This window comes from Bombina bombina, chromosome 11 (assembly GCF_027579735.1).
Source record: "Bombina bombina isolate aBomBom1 chromosome 11, aBomBom1.pri, whole genome shotgun sequence".
NCBI lineage: Eukaryota > Metazoa > Chordata > Amphibia > Anura > Bombinatoridae > Bombina > Bombina bombina.
In genome coordinates, this window is record NC_069509.1 from 29,047,417 (window position 1) to 29,070,915 (window position 23,499).

Genomic DNA, 23,499 nt, shown 5'->3' on the forward strand with positions numbered 1-23,499 from the left:
AGACACACATACATGCAGGTCTAAACAGACACACATACATTCAGATCTAAATAGACACACATACATGCAGGACTAAACACACACACACACATACATAATGCAGGTCAAAACAGACAAACACACATACATGCAGATCAAAACAGACACACATACATGCAGGTCTAAAAAGACACACATACAGTACATGCAGGTCTAAATAGACACACATACAGTACATGCAGGTCTAAACACACACACACACACACACATATAATGCAGGTCTAACAGACACATATATATTCAGGTCTAAGCACACACACAAACATAATGCAGGTCAAAACAGACACACATACATGCAGGTCTAAACAGACACACATACAAACAGGTCTAAACAGAAACACATGCATGCAGGTCTAAACAGACACACACATACATGCAAGCCTATACAGACACACACATACATGCAGGTCTAAACAGACACACATACATACAGGTCTAAACAGACACACATACATACAGGTCTAAACAGCCACACATACATACAGGACTAAACACACACACATACATAATGCAGGTCAAAACAGACACACACATACATGCAGGTCAAAACAGACACACATACATGCAGGTCTAAACAGACACACATACATGCAGATCTAAATAGACACACATACATGCAGGTCTAAACACGCACACATATAATGCAGGTCTAACAGACACACATATATTCAGGTCTAAGCAAACACACAAACATAATGCAGGTCAAAACAGACACACATACATGCAGGTCTAAACAAACACACATAGATGTAGGTCTAAATAGTCACACATACATGCAGGTTTAAACAGAAACACATACATGCAGGTCTAAACAGACACACATACATGCAGGTCTAAACAGACACACATTCATGCAAGTCTAAACAGACACACACATAGATGCAGGTCTAAACAGACACACATACATGCGGGTCTAAACAGACACACATACATAATGCAGGTCTAAACAGACACACATACATAATGCAGGTCTAAACAGACACACATATATACAGGTCTAAACAGACACACATATATACAGGTCTAAACAGACACACATACATACAGGTCTAAACAGACACACATACATGCAGGTCTAAACAGACACACATACATAATGCAGGTCTAAACAGACACATACATACATAATGAAGGTCTAAACAGACACACCTACATAATGGAGGTCTAAACAGACACACATACATACAGGTCTAAACAGACATACATACATGCAGGTCTAAACAGACACACATACATGCAGGTCAAAACAGACACACATACATGCAGGTCTAAACAGACACACATACATGCAGGTCTAAACAGACACACATACAAACAGGTCTAATAAGACACACATGCATGCAGGTCTAAACAGAAACACACATACATGCAGGCCTATACAGACACACATGCATGCGGGTCTAAACAGACACACAAACATGCAGGTCTTAACAGACACACATACATAATGCAGGTCTAAACAGACACACATTCATACAGGTCTAAACAGACACACATTCATACAGGTCTAAACAGACACACATACATGCAGGTCTAAACAGTCACACATACATACAGGACTAAACACACACACATACATAATGCAGGTCAAAATAGACACACACATACATGCAGGTCAAAACAGACACACATACATGCAGGTCTAAACAGACACACATACATGCAGATCTAAATAGACACACATACATGCAGGTCTAAACACACACACACACATATAATGCAGGTCTAACAGACACACATATATTCAAGTCTAAGCACACATACATGCAGGTCTAAACAGACACACAGACATGTAGGTCTAAACAGTCACACATACATGCAGTTTTAAACAGAAACACATACATGCAGGTCTAAACAGACACACATACATGCAGTTCTAAACAGACACACATTCATGCAAGTCTAAACAGACACACACATAGATGCAGGTCTAAACAGACACACATACATGCGGGTCTAAACAGACACACATACATAATGCAGGTCTAAACAGACACACATACATACAGGTCTAAACAGACACACATACATGCAAGTCTAAACAGACACACATACATACAGGTCTAAACATACATACATACATAATGCAGGTCTAAACAGACACATACATACATAATGAAGGTCTAAACAGACACATCTTCATAATGGAGGTCTAAACAGACACTCATATATGCAGGTTTAAACAAACACACATACATACAGGTCTAAACAGACACACATACATACAGGTCTAAACAGACACACATACATGCAGGTCTAAACAGCCACACATACATACAGGACTAAACACACACACATACATAATGCAGGTCAAAACAGACACACATACATACATGCAGGTCAAAACAGACACACACATACATGCAGGTCAAAACAGACACACATACATGCAGGTCTAAACAGACACACATACATGCAGATCTAAATAGACACACATACATGCAGGTCTAAACACACACACACACACACACACACACATATAATGCAGGTCTAACAGACACACACATATATTCAAGTCTAAGCACACACACAAACATAATGCAGGTCAAAACAGACACACATACATGCAGGTCTAAACAGACACACATACATGTAGGTCTAAACAGTCACACATACATGCAGGTTTAAACAGAAACACATACATGCAGGTCTAAACAGACACACATACATGCAGTTCTAAACAGACACACATTCATGCAAGTCTAAACAGACACACACATAGATGCAGGTCTAAACAGACACACATACATGCGGGTCTAAACAGACACACATACATAATGCAGGTCTAAACAGACACACATACATAATGCAGGTCTAAACAGACACACATACATACAGGTCTAAACAGGCACACATACATGCAAGTCTAAACAGACACAAATACATACAGGTCTAAACAGACACACCTACATAATGCAGGTCTAAACAGACACATACATAATGAAGGTCTAAACAGACACACCTACATAATGGAGGTCTAAACAGACACTCATATATGCAGGTTTAAACAAACACACATACATGCAGGTCTAAACAGACACACATACATGTAGGTCTAAACAGACACACATACATACAGGTCTAAACAGACATACATACATGCAGGTCTAAACAGACACACATACATGTAGGTCTAAACAGACACACATACATGCAGGTCTAAACAGAGACACATAGATGCAGGTCTAAACACACATAAAACAGAAACTGTTTTGCAGGTAAGCTTTGGCTGCATTTTATATTTAGAATTGTATGTTAGTTCATACTGTTTTATGTCCCTTTAATTGTCTTAGTTCCTAAATCATCATTTCTGCTGGAGTTTTTGGCTTTGCTCCACCTACTGACTCTTCATTACTGGGTTGTGTATAATGGGCTTGTGTTTTATGATTGAGTATAAGTCCTACTTTTATCTATTTTCAGGTCAGACATGTCTCAGAACAATTATTGTTCTCTGTGCAACAAAAAGCACAATGACCCAGTTGCTATCTCCTGTGGACACATCTTCTGCATAAGATGCATCAGGAATCATTGGGCCCACCGACAGGATTTGGGCAACCTGTGCCCAGTGTGTTTCCAAACCTGCACCAGGCTGCTTACACATGTTCACAGACAGCTGGTAAGACCTGTTCATCTGCATGAGGTTGAATAATCTGTAAAGATGGATTTTTAATTTGCGATGCTTATTGTGTCCGACAAGGTTTTAAAATATATTTTAAAAGACATGAGATGTTGTAAGAATATGAAAAGTTCTAAATGTCAGATAAGCGATGCATTTAAAAGAACTTCAAAAAATATTGTCAGTGGTGCAAATAGATTGAGGGGAAAATAATTGTTATACAGAAATACTCTGGATTTAAAAGCCTCTATGTAGCACAAAGAAATATAGCACCCGCGCTAGCACACACTCCCTGTTAAAGTCACAATGTATAATAATATAAAATATAGATGTGTAAGAGTCACGTAAATATTTAAGGGACAGTCTACTCCAATTCTATTATTGTTTAAAAAGATAGATAATAACTTTATTACCCATTCCCCAAGTTTGCATAACCAACACTGTTATATTAATACACTTTTTACCTCTGTGATTACCTTGTATCTAAACCTTTGCAAACTGCCCCCTTATTCCAGTTCTTTTGAAACACTTGCATTTTAGCCAATCAGTGCTGACTCATAAATAACTCTATGGGAGTGAGCACAATGTTATCTATATGGCATATATTAACTAGCGCTATCTAACTGTGAAAAACTGTCAAAATGCACTGAGATAAGAGGCGGCCTTCAAGGGCTTCGAAATTAGCATATGAGCCTACCTAGGTTTAGATTTCAACAAAGAATACCAAGAGAACAAAGCAAATTTGATGATAAACGTAAACTGGAAATTTGTTTAAATTATATGCCCTATATGAATCATGAAATTTATAATGTGCTGTATTTAGTTGCACGCATAACATTTGTGTGAAAAGGCTGTTAAAAAAATTTTTATGAGATATCAATGCTGTTAAAAAGTATATACTATTCAACAGAGGGAGACCAGAAATGATGTCCCGTTCCAGTGACTGTATATATATAAAGAAAGGGACATAACAATAATTCATCTAATAATCCCAGAAACACTCCAAAGTATCTACCACTAGACAAAAACCTAGGTATCTACTTAGGTACATATAGGTATAGTCAGAAATAGGTACGCATAAAACATTACAAACATTGTTAAAATTCTAGAAATACACTAGAAAAAAGTGACATAAATATATATACATAAATAATGAAATATATATATGGTAATGTTTGTTCCTTCATCTTCCCTCTTTCATTTATTTTGTCACTCTTTTCATTTATTGAAGAATTAGGCAATAATGACATGGATGCTATAAAAATCAGCTTAACTGTCATACCAAACTTTACACCTAATAATGTAAGAGACAAAGAATTTATTTTTATGATATAACACTTTCTTTGTTTTTAACAAGAAAATATGTTATAGAAATATCCGACTAATTAATAGTCATATCATTACGAATATGGGAGAAATTATGACCCAGTAACTACCGCTTCCTCTCCCAGGCGTTTCCATGACAACATTGAGACAAACGTCATTACGCTTGACGTCACACGCAAAACAGCCGTATTGGAACTAGAAGGAGGAAAAAAACGCGCCCAATTTCTATCCTTTAAAAACTGACAAGCCGTTCATAGCCCATTACACTTTCTATTCTCTGACGAAGAAGTGTTGTATCACTTCGAAACGCGTAAGAATTTGAAGAAAGCGGGCGGACTTCTAAGTTCCAATACGGCATTTTCTGATCCAAAAAGAAAATAATTTCACAGAAAAACTTTCAACTAGCACTTCAGCAAGGTGGTAAAGTATAATATGCATTTACAACTCTGACTGAATTGCATCCAGGCTATATTTTATCAGTAACAATTAGCCACAACACCTACCACCTTGCCTATTAATTTATATCGGACATATTGTGACTATATATACACAGAGTCACACAATTGACAGCATATAAAGTACCCCATTTTTAGGGGCTATATATAAATTTTTTAAAAAACGGCTTTTACCCAGACACACAGTGTCATCAACTACAAGGAATAAGAAAACAAAGATATTCTATGTGCCTTTATCTTACCTCATAAATGATTGAGGTTGACAAATGTAAGCATAACTGATCGTGTAAAATAAACACCATTTTTATCTTAACTGTATTACGCTATGTATTTGTCTCTTATTTCTCCTTTATGATCCATGGAATGATCTGATACAAGATAAAGATCCTTACCACCATAAGGAAAAGAAAAGAAAAGAGTCCAGGAGTCTCCATTACTGTTTGTCAAAATACATCCAGCTGTAACATCCTCACAAGAGAGTCCAGGATTTCCATTAAAGGCATACTGCAGAAATTGCAAGATTACACAATTCAAAAGAAAAGAAAAGTTTTTTTCAACTCGACAAGAGTCCAAGAACCATCTGTAAACCCCCAAAAAAGGCTGACACCTTACCTCATAGGATTGAGGTACTTTCTGGTAAGCACATCTTACTTACCCTAGAAGGATAAAAACTGTTGAAGCATAAGAAATAACTTGAGCTCAAAAACAAATTTATGGACATATGTACTTTATTTTTACTTTTATTTGTATGACATATCAATCAGCAAATACATTGATATTGACAAGACTTCAATTTATTGATCAATAGCAATCAGCTGTGCGCCATTACTTGATTTTCTCTTTCTATTAACAATTAACTACAGTGACAAGGGTACACTGCATCATAGGCAGCACGTGAACACTTAACAGTAACCAACACAGAAATCAAATTAAAAAATAAGAAGTGTTATAGTTTTTAGCGCTGGTGCCCCCTCTTGACTTTAAAACTATCACATCACCTTTTAGGTGATCTATACCCCAACTAGCAGCTTAAACAGAACACTTTTATATAAGAATTTACAATACCATGTAGGCTAATAGCTTCGAGTTTGGCAATTACTTTGATCCAAAAACCAAAGTAAAAAAACTATCAATAAACTTAGATGAAGATAGTAAAACCATTATTGAACAAAATATGAACCCTAGAGAAATCTTTGACAAAATAGAAAAACTAAGCAAAAAACAACTTACACATTGGTATGACAGTGTCAGCTTGGAAAGATACATTAAATATAAAGTAGTACCAAAAGGCTTAAAATTATACAAATCTGCCATTTTTGAACCAGAGGCTATAGAATACCTTACAGAATGGGACACTGCCCTAGAGGAGGCATCATTTATATTAATGAACATTGCCATCAGATACAGGAATCATAAAGTAGACAAACTTACATCTGAAATACTAGATATGAAAAAAATTCTAGAAACACACAAAGGAGACACCACTTACAAAGAACTAGACGAAAGAAATAAAGAAAGAATACAAAAATTTGAACAAACAATTGACAATAAGAAAAAGAAAAAGTTTCTTAGAGATTATTTAGAAATGCAGGAAATTAACGATGAGAATAAAAATGACATAGAAACAGACAAAGATCTAGAAGTATGGGAAGAAATTAAAACCCCAGTACAATCAACTTCAAAAGATACGTTCACAATCCCTAACACCACTAATAAAAACAAAAACAAACAACAACAAAATACCAAGGAACAATATATGAGAAAGGTTTCACAAAATTCAGAAATTTCAGAAAGAAGAAATTACTATAAACCACATACACAAAATAAGACACAGTGGCAACACAACAATTACAACCCTAAATTTCAAAAACAGAGGTTTCAGCAGAAAAAAGTTTCTTGGCAACAAAATAGACAAGAGACTCACCAATACAACAGAACAAACATAGAGGGTAGACATTATCAAACCCCACATACGGGAAACAACCCCACACACCATGACTACTATAGAAATAAAACAAGTAATTGTGAGTGTCAGAATTATCATCAACAACGCACAAAACAAAATACACCACATTCAGGACCAAATAGTTATTATCCAAAACAAAATAGACACCAAGAACCCAAACACAACCAACATAATAAAAGAATTGCAAAAAAAGGAGCAGTCCAAGCAAGTGAACCACATTTTTTAGAACAGGAATGGGTAGGAAACTACCTTCCAAACACTACACCAAATTCTACAGGGACCAGAGACTATCAAAGAGAAGATTCAAACATAAATCTCAGACCACAATGGTCAATGGGAAACCCAAAGAAAAGAAAAGGTGTAGAAGAGGAAGAAGGGGAGGAAGATTGGTGGGAAATAGAGGAAGGTCAAGAAGAACCACGAACACCAAAGAGGGGCAAACAAGAGAACCACTTCTAAAAATCTTTAACCTCTCCACACACTCATTCACAGAAAATGAATTAGGCATACTTTCAAAAGGGTTAAATTTTGCGCCTACAAAAGGGCCCAATCCCTTTAATTTATTTATTGATTTCAACAAATTTATAAGAAATCTGACACTATGTAGACATTTTGAAAAACTAAATGCGAAAGATAACATTGATTTCCTAAAAAATATGTCAGACACTGATCTTGAAACATTAAACACCTTAGAGGAATTATACAACAATGAGGAAATTCCCCTAGATACTCAAGGTTATAAGCATTCAAATCTAAAACCTCCTTCTATCTTCTTCCCAATCCAATCAAAAGGGAATGCAATTCCCACCTTTTGTGATCTAGTACAAAGAGACTTACAAACTCTTTGTGAAAATTATTCGATTAAAAAAGACAATTTAAAAAAACATGACAAAAAAGCATTGGAATCAATCAAAGAACTAAATGACATTGTCCTCAGAGAAGCAGATAAGGGCGGAGGATTGGTCATACAAAACCGAACTGACTATCTCACTGAGGCCCACAGATTACTAAAAGATCCAAATACATACAAAAAACTAGCAGGTGATCCCACCACTACATTTATAAAAGAGTACAAATCAATGATAGATACAGCTAACTACCTGAATCTATTGAACAAGAATGAACATAAATATCTGATACATGAATTCCCAAAAAAAGCTATATTTTACCATTTACCAAAAATTCATAAAAGTCTAGTCAATCCACCAGGACGACCAATAGTTTCAGGAATTGACTCACTTACAGCCAGAATTTCTGAATATGTTGACTTTTTTCTAAAACCACTAGTACCTGAATTAAAATCCTATCTCGGGGACTCAAGTGATACTATAGCCAAAATTTCAAATGTAGAATGGAAAGAAACATATCAATGGATGACATTGGATGTTTCCTCGCTTTATACAAGCATACCCCACGGAAAGGGAATTGCAGCAATGAAACAGGTCTTAAATAAAACTAATTTAAGCTTAGAACATCAAAATTTCATTTCTGAATGTATCCAATTCGTTTTAGAAAAGAACTACTTTGAATTTGATAACTCATATTACTTACAAATCAGCGGAACAGCTATGGGTACCACCATGGCACCCAGTTATGCTAACCTTTATATGGGACTCTGGGAGGACTCATACATCTACCAAAACAACCCATTCCAAAAAAACATCATATGGTGGGGTAGATTCATAGACGACATTATACTAATATGGGAAGGTGACATGCCCACCACCACCGACTTCTTACAGTATATTAACAACAACACCTTCAATTTACAATTCACCTCAAAAATTGAAAAAAATTCAATTGAATTTCTTGATTTGACTATGTTCAATGAGGAAACAAATATATACACCAAACTGTATCGTAAAAGTACAGATTGTAATGGCTATTTGAGAGCAGATAGTGGACACTACAAACCGTGGATCCACAACATTCCGTATGGGCAGTTCCAACGCCTAAAAAGAAACTGTACAAAAGAGAGTGATTTTAACAAAGAAGCTGAACTACTCAAAGAAAAATTACTACAGAAAAATTATCCAAAGAAACTAATAGAAAATTCTTTTAGAAAAGTACAGAATTTGGATAGAAAACAATTACTTACTGCAAATAAGGAAAAAAGAAATACTAACAGCAAAAGAATAGGAATGGTTACTACTTACAATGAAGCGGCCCCAGAAATCAAAAAGATCCTAAAAAAGTATTGGCCAATACTACAACAAGACAAATTTTTTAAAAAAAGTATAGGTACTGCGCCAAAGATAACTTTCAGAAAAAACAGAAGTCTGAAACAAATACTGGCACCAAGTAGACTGAAAGACACTAACAAAAAAACCAATTGGTTATCCTCAAATACGAAGGGATTCTTTAAATGCAATAGAGCGAATTGTTCCAGTTGTGAACATTCATATGAAGGAAAAAAAACAACTAAAAGTGTCAATTCAAAAACTTTTCCCCCAAAAAAATGTCAAATCCAAACATTAACCAATTGCAAAAGTACATATGTAGTCTATCTTCTAGAATGCACATGTAATTTACAATACATAGGACGTACGAAACTCCCGTACAAAAAAAGACTACATGAACACCTCAAAAACATAGAGGCAGGCTATAAAGGCCATAGTGTCTCCAGACATTTCAAAAAGAAACACAATAAAGATACAAAATTCCTTAGAGGTACAATACTGGAACAAATACAAATCCCACGAAGAGGTGGAAATAGATTCTTAAAATTACGCCAAAGAGAGACTTTTTGGATCCACTACATGGGAACCATGAGCCCAATGGGCCTGAATGAGGACATAGATCTAGCAGCCTTCCTATAATGTACAAAAAAACTTGTTACATCATGTAAGGACAAAATAAACATATTCTTTCACAAAGTGTACATCGTTTTTCCTAAAGAAAGGGACATAACAATAATTCATCTAATAATCCCAGAAACACTCCAAAGTATCTACCACTAGACAAAAACCTAGGTATCTACTTAGGTACATATAGGTATAGTCAGAAATAGGTACGCATAAAACATTACAAACATTGTTAAAAATCTAGAAATACACTAGAAAAAAGTGACATAAATATATATACATAAATAATGAAATATATATATGGTAATGTTTGTTCCTTCATCTTCCCTCTTTCATTTATTTTGTCACTCTTTTCATTTATTGAAGAATTAGGCAATAATGACATGGATGCTATAAAAATCAGCTTAACTGTCATACCAAACTTTACACCTAATAATGTAAGAGACAAAGAATTTATTTTTATGATATAACACTTTCTTTGTTTTTAACAAGAAAATATGTTATAGAAATATCCGACTAATTAATAGTCATATCATTACGAATATGGGAGAAATTATGACCCAGTAACTACCGCTTCCTCTCCCAGGCGTTTCCATGACAACATTGAGACAAACGTCATTACGCTTGACGTCACACGCAAAACAGCCGTATTGGAACTAGAAGGAGGAAAAAAACGCGCCCAATTTCTATCCTTTAAAAACTGACAAGCCGTTCATAGCCCATTACACTTTCTATTCTCTGACAAAGAAGTGTTGTATCACTTCGAAACGCGTAAGAATTTGAAGAAAGCGGGCGGACTTCTAAGTTCCAATACGGCATTTTCTGATCCAAAAAGAAAATAATTTCACAGAAAAACTTTCAACTAGCACTTCAGCAAGGTGGTAAAGTATAATATGCATTTACAACTCTGACTGAATTGCATCCAGGCTATATTTTATCAGTAACAATTAGCCACAACACCTACCACCTTGCCTATTAATTTATATCGGACATATTGTGACTATATATACACAGAGTCACACAATTGACAGCATATAAAGTACCCCATTTTTAGGGGCTATATATAAATTTTTTAAAAAACGGCTTTTACCCAGACACACAGTGTCATCAACTACAAGGAATAAGAAAACAAAGATATTCTATGTGCCTTTATCTTACCTCATAAATGATTGAGGTTGACAAATGTAAGCATAACTGATCGTGTAAAATAAACACCATTTTTATCTTAACTGTATTACGCTATGTATTTGTCTCTTATTTCTCCTTTATGATCCATGGAATGATCTGATACAAGATAAAGATCCTTACCACCATAAGGAAAAGAAAAGAAAAGAGTCCAGGAGTCTCCATTACTGTTTGTCAAAATACATCCAGCTGTAACATCCTCACAAGAGAGTCCAGGATTTCCATTAAAGGCATACTGCAGAAATTGCAAGATTACACAATTCAAAAGAAAAGAAAAGTTTTTTTCATCTCGACAAGAGTCCAAGAACCATCTGTAAACCCCCAAAAAAGGCTGACACCTTACCTCATAGGATTGAGGTACTTTCTGGTAAGCACATCTTACTTACCCTAGAAGGATAAAAACTGTTGAAGCATAAGAAATAACTTGAGCTCAAAAACAAATTTATGGACATATGTACTTTATTTTTACTTTTATTTGTATGACATATCAATCAGCAAATACATTGATATTGACAATACTTCAATTTATTGATCAATAGCAATCAGCTGTGCGCCATTACTTGATTTTCTCTTTCTATTAACAATATATATATATATATATATATATATATATATATATATATATATATATATATATATATATATATATATATATATATATATGTATATGTAATAGAAGATAGCACTCACTGGGCTTAAAGAACAGCAATAGTAGCTTTTATTTTACATGACGTTTCGGGGACAGCTCCCCTTCATCAGACCAGGTCTGATGAGGGGGAGCTGTCCCCTAAACATCACGCAAAATTAAAGCTACTATTGCTATTCTTTAATCCCAGTGAATGCTATCTTCTATTGCCTATACATTCAGCACCCTGGCACCAGGACACCTGCTAGTGTGAGTGCACCAGTCTCTGGGAATATATGTATATATATATATATATACATATACATATATATACAAAAGGGGGGAGGGGTACAGAGGCGCACACTCCTCTAGGCGTAGTAGGTTTAAAGCTCACAGAAATTTATTGTATAAACAACAAATGCACACTCACACATTAAAAACAAATATGAGGTATGATAAAAGCACATATGGGTACATAAAAAAATCTTATGTCTCTACTGCAGTGTCCTAGGGCTGTCTTCGACTTACAGAAGTCTGGTAGTCCCTGCTGGGCACATCCAATGCGTGGAGTTGATTCAAGAAAGTCCCATAACCAGAAGTCAATAGAATAAAATAAATCAATTTACACAAATATGCGCCACAAGCAACTCCCAGCTGCTCAAAACACTTCAGCCGGCAAAAACGAACAGCTGTGAGTTAGTGACGTGGAGACGTGAGCATGGCCTAACGCGTTTCGTAGGAGGCTCCTTACTTCGTCAGAGGCTGCCCACTAAAGAACAAAACCACCTATATGAATGGTTGGGGAGTGGCTGACGTGATCAAGCTCCTCCAATCATTGACTATAAAAAATGGAGCTATTCTGCTGGAGAAAGGAGATTAAAGCCAACAACTCTCATATGCATGTTGGACATAGAAAAACAAGCATCCATAGTGTCTCATAAAGTTATTCAGAAACTACTTAAAATCCATCCATTTACAAAAAGCATTTGATGGTATTAAAGGCACAAGATTATCTTTACAGCACATTAAACAACAGAACACATACAATAATGATCCTCATAAGATCATGAAAATGTAAAATATATCGATTAATAAAAAACATTTCAAATTTAATAAGACAACAACACTCTGTAAACATATTTCATAAAATTAATAAAAGGTATCAATTAGGAGAGGAAAATATATTGGACTCTCAATTTGGAATACATGTATACTCAAAATAGGAGGATGAAAGAGGGGAGATGTATGTCATAAAACCTAACAATATGTGCAAACTAATGTGAAGACATATGCATGCCTTTACTGTCAAAGAAATATATATATATATATATATATATATTATACAGATTATACAAATGAAACACCCTTTTGGATATCCACTCTATCTAGAGGGATATCCAAACACTGAATTAGTTATCTATCAGGAACGCTGCCAGATTAATTTTCCAATTCATACCTATTGGTTCAAAACTCCCCAGGGTATGTATCCAGTACGTTTCCCTACGTCTAAGGGCTAGCAGTCTATTTCCTCCTCTAGTATCCAACTTCACTAATTCAATCACCTTAACTTTCAAACTACTGGAGTCCTTATTATGTATCTCAGTAAAGTGGGCAGAAACTCTGTGTGAGAACTCCTTTGTCAATATTGAATATGTTCTATAAAGCGAGTTTTAAGGCTCCGCTCGGTTGTCCCAATGTAAATTTTGCCACATGAGCAAGACAGATGGTAGACCACATGTGTGGTCTTACAATTCATGGAGCTCTTGCTGCTATATACTTTGTTATCTCGAAGAGAGACGACATATGAGTTGTCTTTATCTATGTGAGAACTACTTAAACACCCCTTTCTGCCACATCTATAAAAACCTTTGACTTTCTCCTGCAACCAATTATCCTGATTGGTTTTGTCCCTAAGGTTGTTTCTAAAAATCACTTGTGGTCTCTGAGTGAGTACTGTTTTAAGCACTGGATCCTGTAGTAGGACAGACCAATGCTTTTTAAAAATTCTCTCTATTTGACGAGGTGACCTATTAAATCTGGTGATAACCAGTGGTTGATCTCCCGGCATCCTTTCTCTTTCCTTTTTAGTTTTACTTTGCAATACATTTTTCCTATATAGAATTCTTGCTCTGAAATAAGCTTTTTACACTAGAGAGGGATCATAACCTTTGCTCAGAAAACGTTCTTTAAGGGCCGCTGACTCCTTATCGAAAGTATCCACATTTGTGCAGTTCCTCCTGACTCTCTGGAATTGCCCAAATGGGATATGTTGGATCTATTTCTCATGATGTCCATTCTCAGCATGCAAATAAGCATTCCTATCAGTGTCTTTTCTAAAAAGACCGATGACAATTTCACTACCAGTGTTTGTCAAAGTTAGATCAAGAAAGGTAATGCAGTCAGAACTATGACACTCAGTGAATCTGAGGTTGAGCAGGTTTTGGTTCACATATGATACAAGGTATAGAATTTCATGCTCTGGTCCTTAATGACAAAAAAACAGAAAAGAGTAGCACTCAACAAACCCCTAAGTGCTCTATTCACAGATCAAGAAAGCTAAAAAAATAAAAGAGAAGAAAAGAAAAGAGTGCACTAGGCTAGGGGTAATTTGAAAATGCTAAATAGTAGAATTATATGTTATTACCACAGAAAGAGTCTATACTAATTCTGGTCGTTGGTATTCAAATTGTAACAATATTTAATTACAAAGAATCTGAATAATCCTAATTAAAATTGTAACAATCAAAACAGTTCCTAAATACCCATGTTTTTTTACAAAGTATTTGATTATCCTGAAAGGGAGAATTGGTATTAGTGCAACAGAAAGGCTATATTTCTTCTAATCGTTAATATATGAAATGGCAACAAATGTTTCTAATACAAAGAATTATTTAATAAATCAGGAGTATATCTATACAATAAAAGTTCTTTCAATAACAATACATGCCTAAACGGAGAAAATTAAAAATCAAAAAATCTAAATGCAAAAATATGACCACCTTTTAAATCCACCTTTTTTAAAAAAAATATAAAAAGCGAGTATTAAACAGATATCAAAAAAGCCTTCTTTGACCGGTCAAAAAGATATGTTTTTATAAAGCTGACAAGGGAGTGTAGTATAAATTGCTGTTATGAGAATTGTTGTCTATGGTGTAATGTTTGACACCAATATAAGTTGCAACTATATTACTTTCATATACTGATAAGTGATACAAAGTATAATTCCTTTTTGTGGATGGTATAGCTGATTGTGTTCTATAACAAAGAACTGCAGGAAAAGAAAGGTTGTACCTTGATTTTTGGGCGGAGACTGCTTCCTGATTGACACTGATATGGTACAGAGTAATTTACTCACGGACTTTCTCTGTCACTCCTTCGGTACAGAGTATTTTACTCTAAAAGGGACACTCAAGTCAAAATTTCAAACTTCATGATTCAGACAGAGCAGGAATTTTAAACCACTTTCCAAATTACTTCCATTAACAAAATGTGCACAGTCTTTTTATATTTACACTTTATGAGTCACCAGCTCCTACTGAGCATGTGCAAGAATTCACAGCATATACGTACATGCATTTGTGATTGGCTGATGGCTGTCACATGATACAGGGAGAGTGGAAATAGACATAACTTTGCAATTTATTAAAAAAAAATCTACTACTTATTTGAAGTTCAGACTAAGTGCTATTGCATTGTCTTTTTATCATGCATTTGTTGATTATGCAAATCTACTGTATTGACTGTGGATTCTATCCGCTTGCTGGTGTTCGCTGCCTGGATAATCGCTTTGTGAGCTTGGTTCCACTTTCGATGTTCCACTCAGATGTCAGCTGTGTCTTAGAACTTGCCGCTATGCTCCTTTCAAAGCCGGCTCCTGACGATTTGCTGCGGGTTGGGCCTTTTACACCACGTGGTTGTGGCGACCAATAGAATAGCACTTATACAGCTGATCTTTTGTGGGTAAAGAAACAGGTAGTCTCTATATCTCAGAGATAAGATATAACCCCTAGCCTAGTGCACTCTTTTCTTCTCTTTTCCTTTTTTCATGCTCTGGTCCTTGTCATATGATAAGAATGTCATCTATGAACTGAAACCATCTCACTATGTAATCCACAAAAGGGTTATTTGAAAAAATCTCCATCTCCTCCCAAAACCCCATTTACAAATTTGCAAAATTTGGGGCACATTTTGTTCCCATTGCATTCCCGGTAGTTTGAAGATAAAATTCCCCCTCAAATAAAAAGTAATTTTTTTTCAGAATCAAATCAATGCTATCGATAATAAAAGCCTGTTAATTAAAATCTATATAATTAGTTTTTCTAAAGGAATATTTTACAGCTGAAAGACCCAAATCATGTGGTATGGCTGTATAAAGTGTAGAGACATCTAACGTTATCCACATAAAGTTATCATTCTATTTACATTTAGATAATTGGTTGATGACATCTGTACTGTCTCTAATATACGATTGCAAACATGGTACCGTCGGTTTTAGTATGGTATCCACATATTGAGACAATTTTGTGGTCAGGGATCCTATCCCCGAAACTATCGGGCGACCTGGGGGATCAACTAATTGTTTATGGATTTTAGGCAGGTGGTAGAACACTGCAATTTTGGATTCCACCACCTGCAAAAACCCACATTCTGATTTGTCAAGTATCCCCTGGTTGTTAGTTGTAGTGATTAAGGCATCATACTGATCTTTAAATGATTTTGTGGGATATTGTTTTAATTTCACGTAAGTATTTGGATCTGCCAGTAACCAATAAGCTTCTTTGAGATAATCCTTTTTATTTTGCAGCACTATTCCTCCTCCCTTGTCTGCCTCACAGATTACTAAATTACTGTCATGTTTGAGTTCTTCTAAAGATTCTTCCTCTTTTAAACTGAGATTAAAATGTTTAGAGTTATAGTTGTTGCTACAATTTTTTTCTAAGTCACGAAAAATAAGATCATTAAAAACTGGAATGAAATTACCTTGGGCATATAAGGGATAAAAATTGGAATTAGGTTTCAAGCCTGTATGGTTAATTTTTAGTTCAGACGCTTCTGCCTCTAGTTCCTCTAGAGTTCTCACTAGATTTTGGGAATTGGCTACACTTTGTATATCCCCACATTCTCTTTCCAGATCCAATAAACAATCTAGAGTCATAGGGGGCCTATTTAACAATGTGTGAGCGGACATGATACAAAGTGGCGTATCATGTCCGCTGCAGGGGGTGTCAATCAACCCCATCATATTCGGTCGGGTTTATTTCTGTCCACCACCTCAGAGCACGCTGACAAGTTATGGAGCAGCGGAAACAAGGGGCCTCAAGTTCCATTCAGAGCTTGATAAATGGGCCCCATAGACTCTTCAAACCTATTTTGTTCATTTTCTCTCTCATAATCTACATTTAGTGTTGTCTCTTGCGTCTTTCTACTTGCAAGAAACCTTTTTAGCGTGAGCTTGCGTGAGATCTTTTGGAGGTCTATAAAAAGTTAAAAACCAGTTGGGTTTTGTGTAGGTACGAAGAAGAGACCTTTCTTCAATAGTTCCTCCTCTTTACTAGTCAGAATTTTTTAGCTAATGTTGAAGATTTTTTGGTCATGCTCTTGCTCCCTCACCACTCTTTTCCTTTTCTCCTTTTTGAATATGAGTTCCACTCCTCCTCGACATCCCCTTCTCCTTCTCTAACTCCTCTTTTCGAATTTCTCCTACTTCTAAAAAATGTTCTTGATCCTGTTCCCTATTTACTTTTAAATAGTAACTCATTTTGTTCGGCTGTACTTTAGAAAGATTCTGATTCTGGATATTTGTATATTTTGGTCTAGAACCCATACCTTCATGTGACCCTCCATTTCTATTCTGTTTATTAGAGTGTTGATACGTCATGCTTTGACTATTCGATTAGATTCCAATTTCTTTTATTCTGTGTTTCTTTGAATGAGTTTTTCCTGGCTCGAAAATTTTGATGATTCTGACCAGAATTGAGACCCTTTTTACCCTCATAACTGTAGTTGTTCCCTTGTTCAATTATATTTCTGTATTTATTTATATTACTGTTGTTATGTTTATTTTGTGGTGTGTTAGTACCTCCATTTTCATTAGTATCTATTTTGTTTTTATGATTGTGATTTGATCTTGGGTCTTTCTTGTTTTTTGGATTAAACTTAGGTTGGTCATTAATGTGGAATCTGTCAGATCTATTTTCAGTTTCTACATTTTCGTTAGTATCAGTAGCTAGATCGTTTTCTCTATTAGAACAAAATTAGTCACTATTTTAAAGCAAATAGGGAACTTGATCAAGAACATTTTTTAGGAGTAGGAAACTCCCCAGCGGGGAGAAATCCAAAAAAGGGGAGTCAGAGAAGGGGAAGGGGATGTCGAGGAGGAGTGGAACTCATATTCAAAAAGGAGAAAAGGAAAATAGTGGTGAGGGAGCAAGAGCATGACCAAAAAATCTTCAACATTAGCTAAAAAATCCTGACTAGTAAAGAGGAGGAACTATTGAAGAAAGGTCTCTCCTTCGCACCTACACAAAACCCAAGTGATTTTTAACCTTTTATAGACCTCCAAAAGTTCTCACACAAGCTCACCCTAAAAAGGTTTCTTGCAAGTAGAAAGACGCAAGAGACAACACTAAAAGTAGATTATGAGAGAGAAAATGAACAAAATAGGTTTGAAGACTCTACGGGGCATATTTATCAAGCTCCATATGGATCCTTCAGACTCGCCAGAAGCACAAGTTATGGAGCAGCGGTCTAAAGACTGCAGCTCCATAACCTGTCCCATAACCTGTCTGCCTGCTCTGAGGAGGCAGACAGAGATCGCCGCAATTGAAGCTGATCGAGTACGATCGGGTTGATTGACACCCCCTGTTTGCGGCCAAATGGCCGCGAATCTGCAGGGGGCGGCGTTGCACCAGCAGCTCACAAGAGCTGTTGGTGCAATGCCGAATGCGGAGACCGTATTGCTCTCCGAATTCAGCGAGGTCTGTCGGGCATGATCTGCAATATTGGATCATATCCAATAGGCCTTTGTTAAATAGGGCCCCAAGACTCTAGATTGTTTATTGGATCTGGAAAGAGAATGTGGGGATATACAAAGTGTAGCCAATTCCCAAAATCTAGTGAGAACTCTAGAGGAACTAGAGGCAGAAGCATCTGAACTAAAAATGAACCATACAGGCTTGAAACCTAATTCCAATTTTTATCCCTTATATGCCCAAGGTAATTTCATTCCAGTTTTTAATGATTTTATTATTCGTGACTTAGAAAAAATTTGTAGCAACAACTATAACTCTAAACATTTAAATCTCAGTTTGAAAGAGAAAGAATCTTTAGAAAAACTCAAACATGACAGTAATTTAGTAATCCATGAGGCAGACAAGGGAGGAGGAATAGTGCTGCAAAATAAAGAAGATTATCTCAAAGAAGCATATCGGTTACTGGGAGATACAAATACTTACGTGAAATTAAAAACAAATCCCACAAAGATCAGTATGATGCCTTAATCACTACAGTTAACAACAACCAGGGGATACTTGACAAATCAGAATGTGGGTTTTTGCAGGTGGTGGAACCCAGAATTGCAGTGTTCTACCACCTGCCTAAAATCCATAAACAATTAGTTTATTATCGATAGCATTGATTTTATTCTGAAAAAGAATTACATTTTATTTGAGGGAAAATTTTATCTTCAAATAACCGGGACTGCAATGGGGACAAAATTTGTCCCAAATTTTGCAAATTTGTACATGGGGTAGTGGGAGGAGATTGATATTTTTTCAAATAACCCTTTTGTGGATTACATAGTGAGATGGTTTTGGTTCATAGATGATATTCTTATCATATGGCAAGGACCAGAGCATGAAATTGTAAACCTTGTATCATATGTGAACCGAAACCTGCTCAACCTCAGATTCACTGAGTGTCATAGTTCTGATTGCATTACCTTTCTTGATCTAACTTTAACACACACTGGTAGTGAAATTGTCATGGGTCTTTTTAGAAAAGACACTGATAGGAATGCTTATTTGCATGCTGAAAGTGGACATCATGAGAAATGGATCCAAAATGTCCCATTCTGGCAGTTCCAGAGAGTCAGGAGGAACTGCACAAATGTGTATACTTTCGATAAGGAGTCAGCAAACCTTAAAGAACGTTTCTGAGCAAAGGTTATGATCCCTCTCTAGTGTAAAAAGGTTATTCCAGAGCAAGAAGTCTAGATAGGAAAACATTATTGCAAAATAAAACTAAAAAGGAAAGAGAAAGGATGCTGGGAGTCGGGAGATAAACCACTGGTTATCACCAGATTTAATAGGTCACCTCGTCAAATAGAGACATTTTTAAAAAGCATTGGTCTGTCCTACTACAGGATCCAGCTTAAAACAGTACTCATTAAGAGACCACAAGTGAATTTGAAAAATCTCTTGGCACCCAGCAAACATAGGGACAAAACCAATCAGGATAATTGGTTGCAGAAGAAAACCAAAGGTTTTTATAGATGTTGCAGAAAGGGGTGTTTAAGTAGTTCTCACATAAAGACAACTCATATGTTGTCTCTCTTTGAGATAACAAAGTATATAACATCAAGAACTCCATGAATTGTAAGACCACACATGTGGTCTACCATCTGTCTTGCTCATGTGGCAAAATTTACATTGGGAGAACCAAGCGGAGCCTTAAAACTCGCTTTAGAGAACATCTAGTCAATATTGACAAAGGAGTTCTCACACATGGAGTTTCTGCCCACTTTACTGAGATACATAATAAGGACTCCAGTAGTTTGAAAGTTAAGGTGATTGAATTAGTGAAAATGGATACCAGAAGAGGAAATAGACTGCTAGCCCTTAGACGTAGGGAATCGTACTGGATACATACCCTGGGGAGTTGGGAACCAATGGGTATGAATAGGGAAATTGATCTAGCAACATTACTGATAGATGACTAATTCAAATGTCCCTTAAGTTGCTGTGTGCTTAATCAGCCCTCCACTTTCCTTTCAAACACATATGTGGAGTGTGATTACGTAATTGTGCGCATTGTAGTAACAGGTGTCTTCTTTCTCACAGGAGCCTACTGCTCGTCCACGAAGCGATTTGGAGCCTTGGAAGCATGACAAGACATCTCCATTGGTCCAATCTGCAAGACAAAAACAGGTTAGCGACCCTACTTCCTGCCTGCTGTCACTAATATAGCCTCTGAAACTTCTCCACCTAGCTGCAAGACCAGCTAATACACCTACACACACCTAGCAGTTCAGCCAAAACTTAACCCTTAAAGTGAAGGTTAAGTTTTCATGTTTTGAAGACATTAATGCATCCTTGGCTAACATAATAAGCTGATCGCTAAATATATTTCATTTTATATCACATATTTCAATTTTTTTTTATTATAGTAAGCTGCCTACCGTTAGCATGTAAACTCCTCCCCACCTCAGTTTCTGGATTTTTAATGCTGTTACATATAGAGCGGTCCCACATGCTCTATACGCATCTCCAAAGCGCATGCACGACGATTGGAAGCATTGCGCATGCGCAAACCTCCAATTTCTAGGACCAATGCGCATGCGAAACTCCTCAATCTCAACCAACAATGCACATGCGTTAATCGCCTTTTGCAACATAGCACTGAAAGAACAACTATACAGTATTCATTCAGTACTATGTTGTGCGATCGAGAGAGCAGCAGTTTTTTTTTAAACGTGACACGTTTGCAACAATATTTACTGTAGGTAATCCGAATTAAAGCTACTATGCATGTGCGAAACGGGAGCGTGCGTGGGAGTACAAGATGTAGAATAGGACAGTAGCGCATGTGCTTTTTGAATAGTAGGTGGGTGACGTAGATCCACGGCCGCCTAACGGCCAGAATTTTAATTGGTAGTTTGAAGAACGTGGTCAAGAGGAAAAAAAAAACAACAAGAAAACGGGTTGATTGTGATAATCTTAAAATATAGATTTTATACGGCGATAACTTTATTTCAAGATGATTTCATAAAGGTTGATGAATGAAACTCATATTTATTTGCGACAGAGAATTTAATTCTATTTCGACTTTAAGTTGCTGCGTGCTTAATCAGCCCTCCACTTTCCTTTACCCCTTAACAACTGAGGACGTGCCAGGCACGTCCTATAAAAAAAGGTTGTTAACGACAAAGGACGTGCCTGGCAAGTCCTCATGGGTTTTAAGCACTGGAAGGGATCGTGAACGCTTCCAGCCGCTTTTAGGTTATTGCAGTGATCCCTCCATATTGAGGCATCCTGCAATACCCTCTGGTAAGCAACTGATAGAGGGAGCTTGAGGATGGCAGGAGGGTGTGTGTGAGGGGCAGGAGGGGGGAGTGAGTGGGGCGGGATCGGGTGGGAGGGGGCAGGACCGGGTGGGACCGCTTACACTACGACAATTTGTGAGTGGGGACGATGAAGAGGGGGGATAAATGTTGGGAAAGGGATATGGGAGGGGGAGGGTATTGAGGGGGGGTAGCTACACTATGGAAAAAATGGGATTATTTAAAAAAAAAAAAAAAGCCCAATTTTATTGCAAAGTTGGTACTGGCAGATAGCTGCCAGTTCCTAAGAAGGCTGCAAATAGGAAGAGGGGGAGGTTTGGGGGGATCGTAGAGGTTGTGAGGTTAGGGGGGAACCTACACTGCAGAAACTATATATATATAAATAAAAAGATATTAAAAAAAATATATATATTTTTGTACTGGCAGACTTTCTGCCAGTATTTAAGATGGGGGTGACCATTGTGGGGTGGGGGAGGGAAGAGAGCTGTTTGAGGGGGTCAGGGAGGGATGAGGGGGTTGGATGTCTCAGATGGGAGGCTGATCTCTACACTAAAGCTAAAATTAACCCTACAAGCTACCTAATTAACCCCTTCACTGTTGGGCATATTACAAGTGTGGTGCGCAGCAGCCTTTAGCAGCCTTCTAATTACCAAAAAGCAATGCCAAAGTCATATATGTCTGCTATTTATGAACAAAGGGGATCCCAGAGAAGCATTTACAACCATTTGTGCCATAATTGCACAAGCTGTTTGTAAACAATTTCAGTGAGAGACCTAAAGTTTGTGAAAAAGTTAAAGATTTTTTTTATTTGATCGCATTTGACGGTGAAATGGTGACATGAAATATACCAAAATGGGCCTAGCTAAATACTTTGAGTTGTCTACTAAAAAAATGTGAAGGTTTTTTCAGGGATTCCTGATAGATATCAGTGTTACAATGTAACTATTGCTAATTTTGAGAAAAAAAAAAGGTTTGGAAATAGCAAAGTGCTACTTGTATTTATTGCCCTTTAACTTGCAAAAAAAGCAAAGAACATGTAAACATTGGGTATTTCTAAACTCAGGACAAAATATAAAAATTATTTAGTATTGGTGTTTTTTGGTGGTTTCTAGACGTGTTACAGATTTTGGGGGTCAAAGCTAGAAAAAGTGTATTTCTTTCCATTTTTTCATCACATTTTATAAAAATTTGTTATAGTAAATTA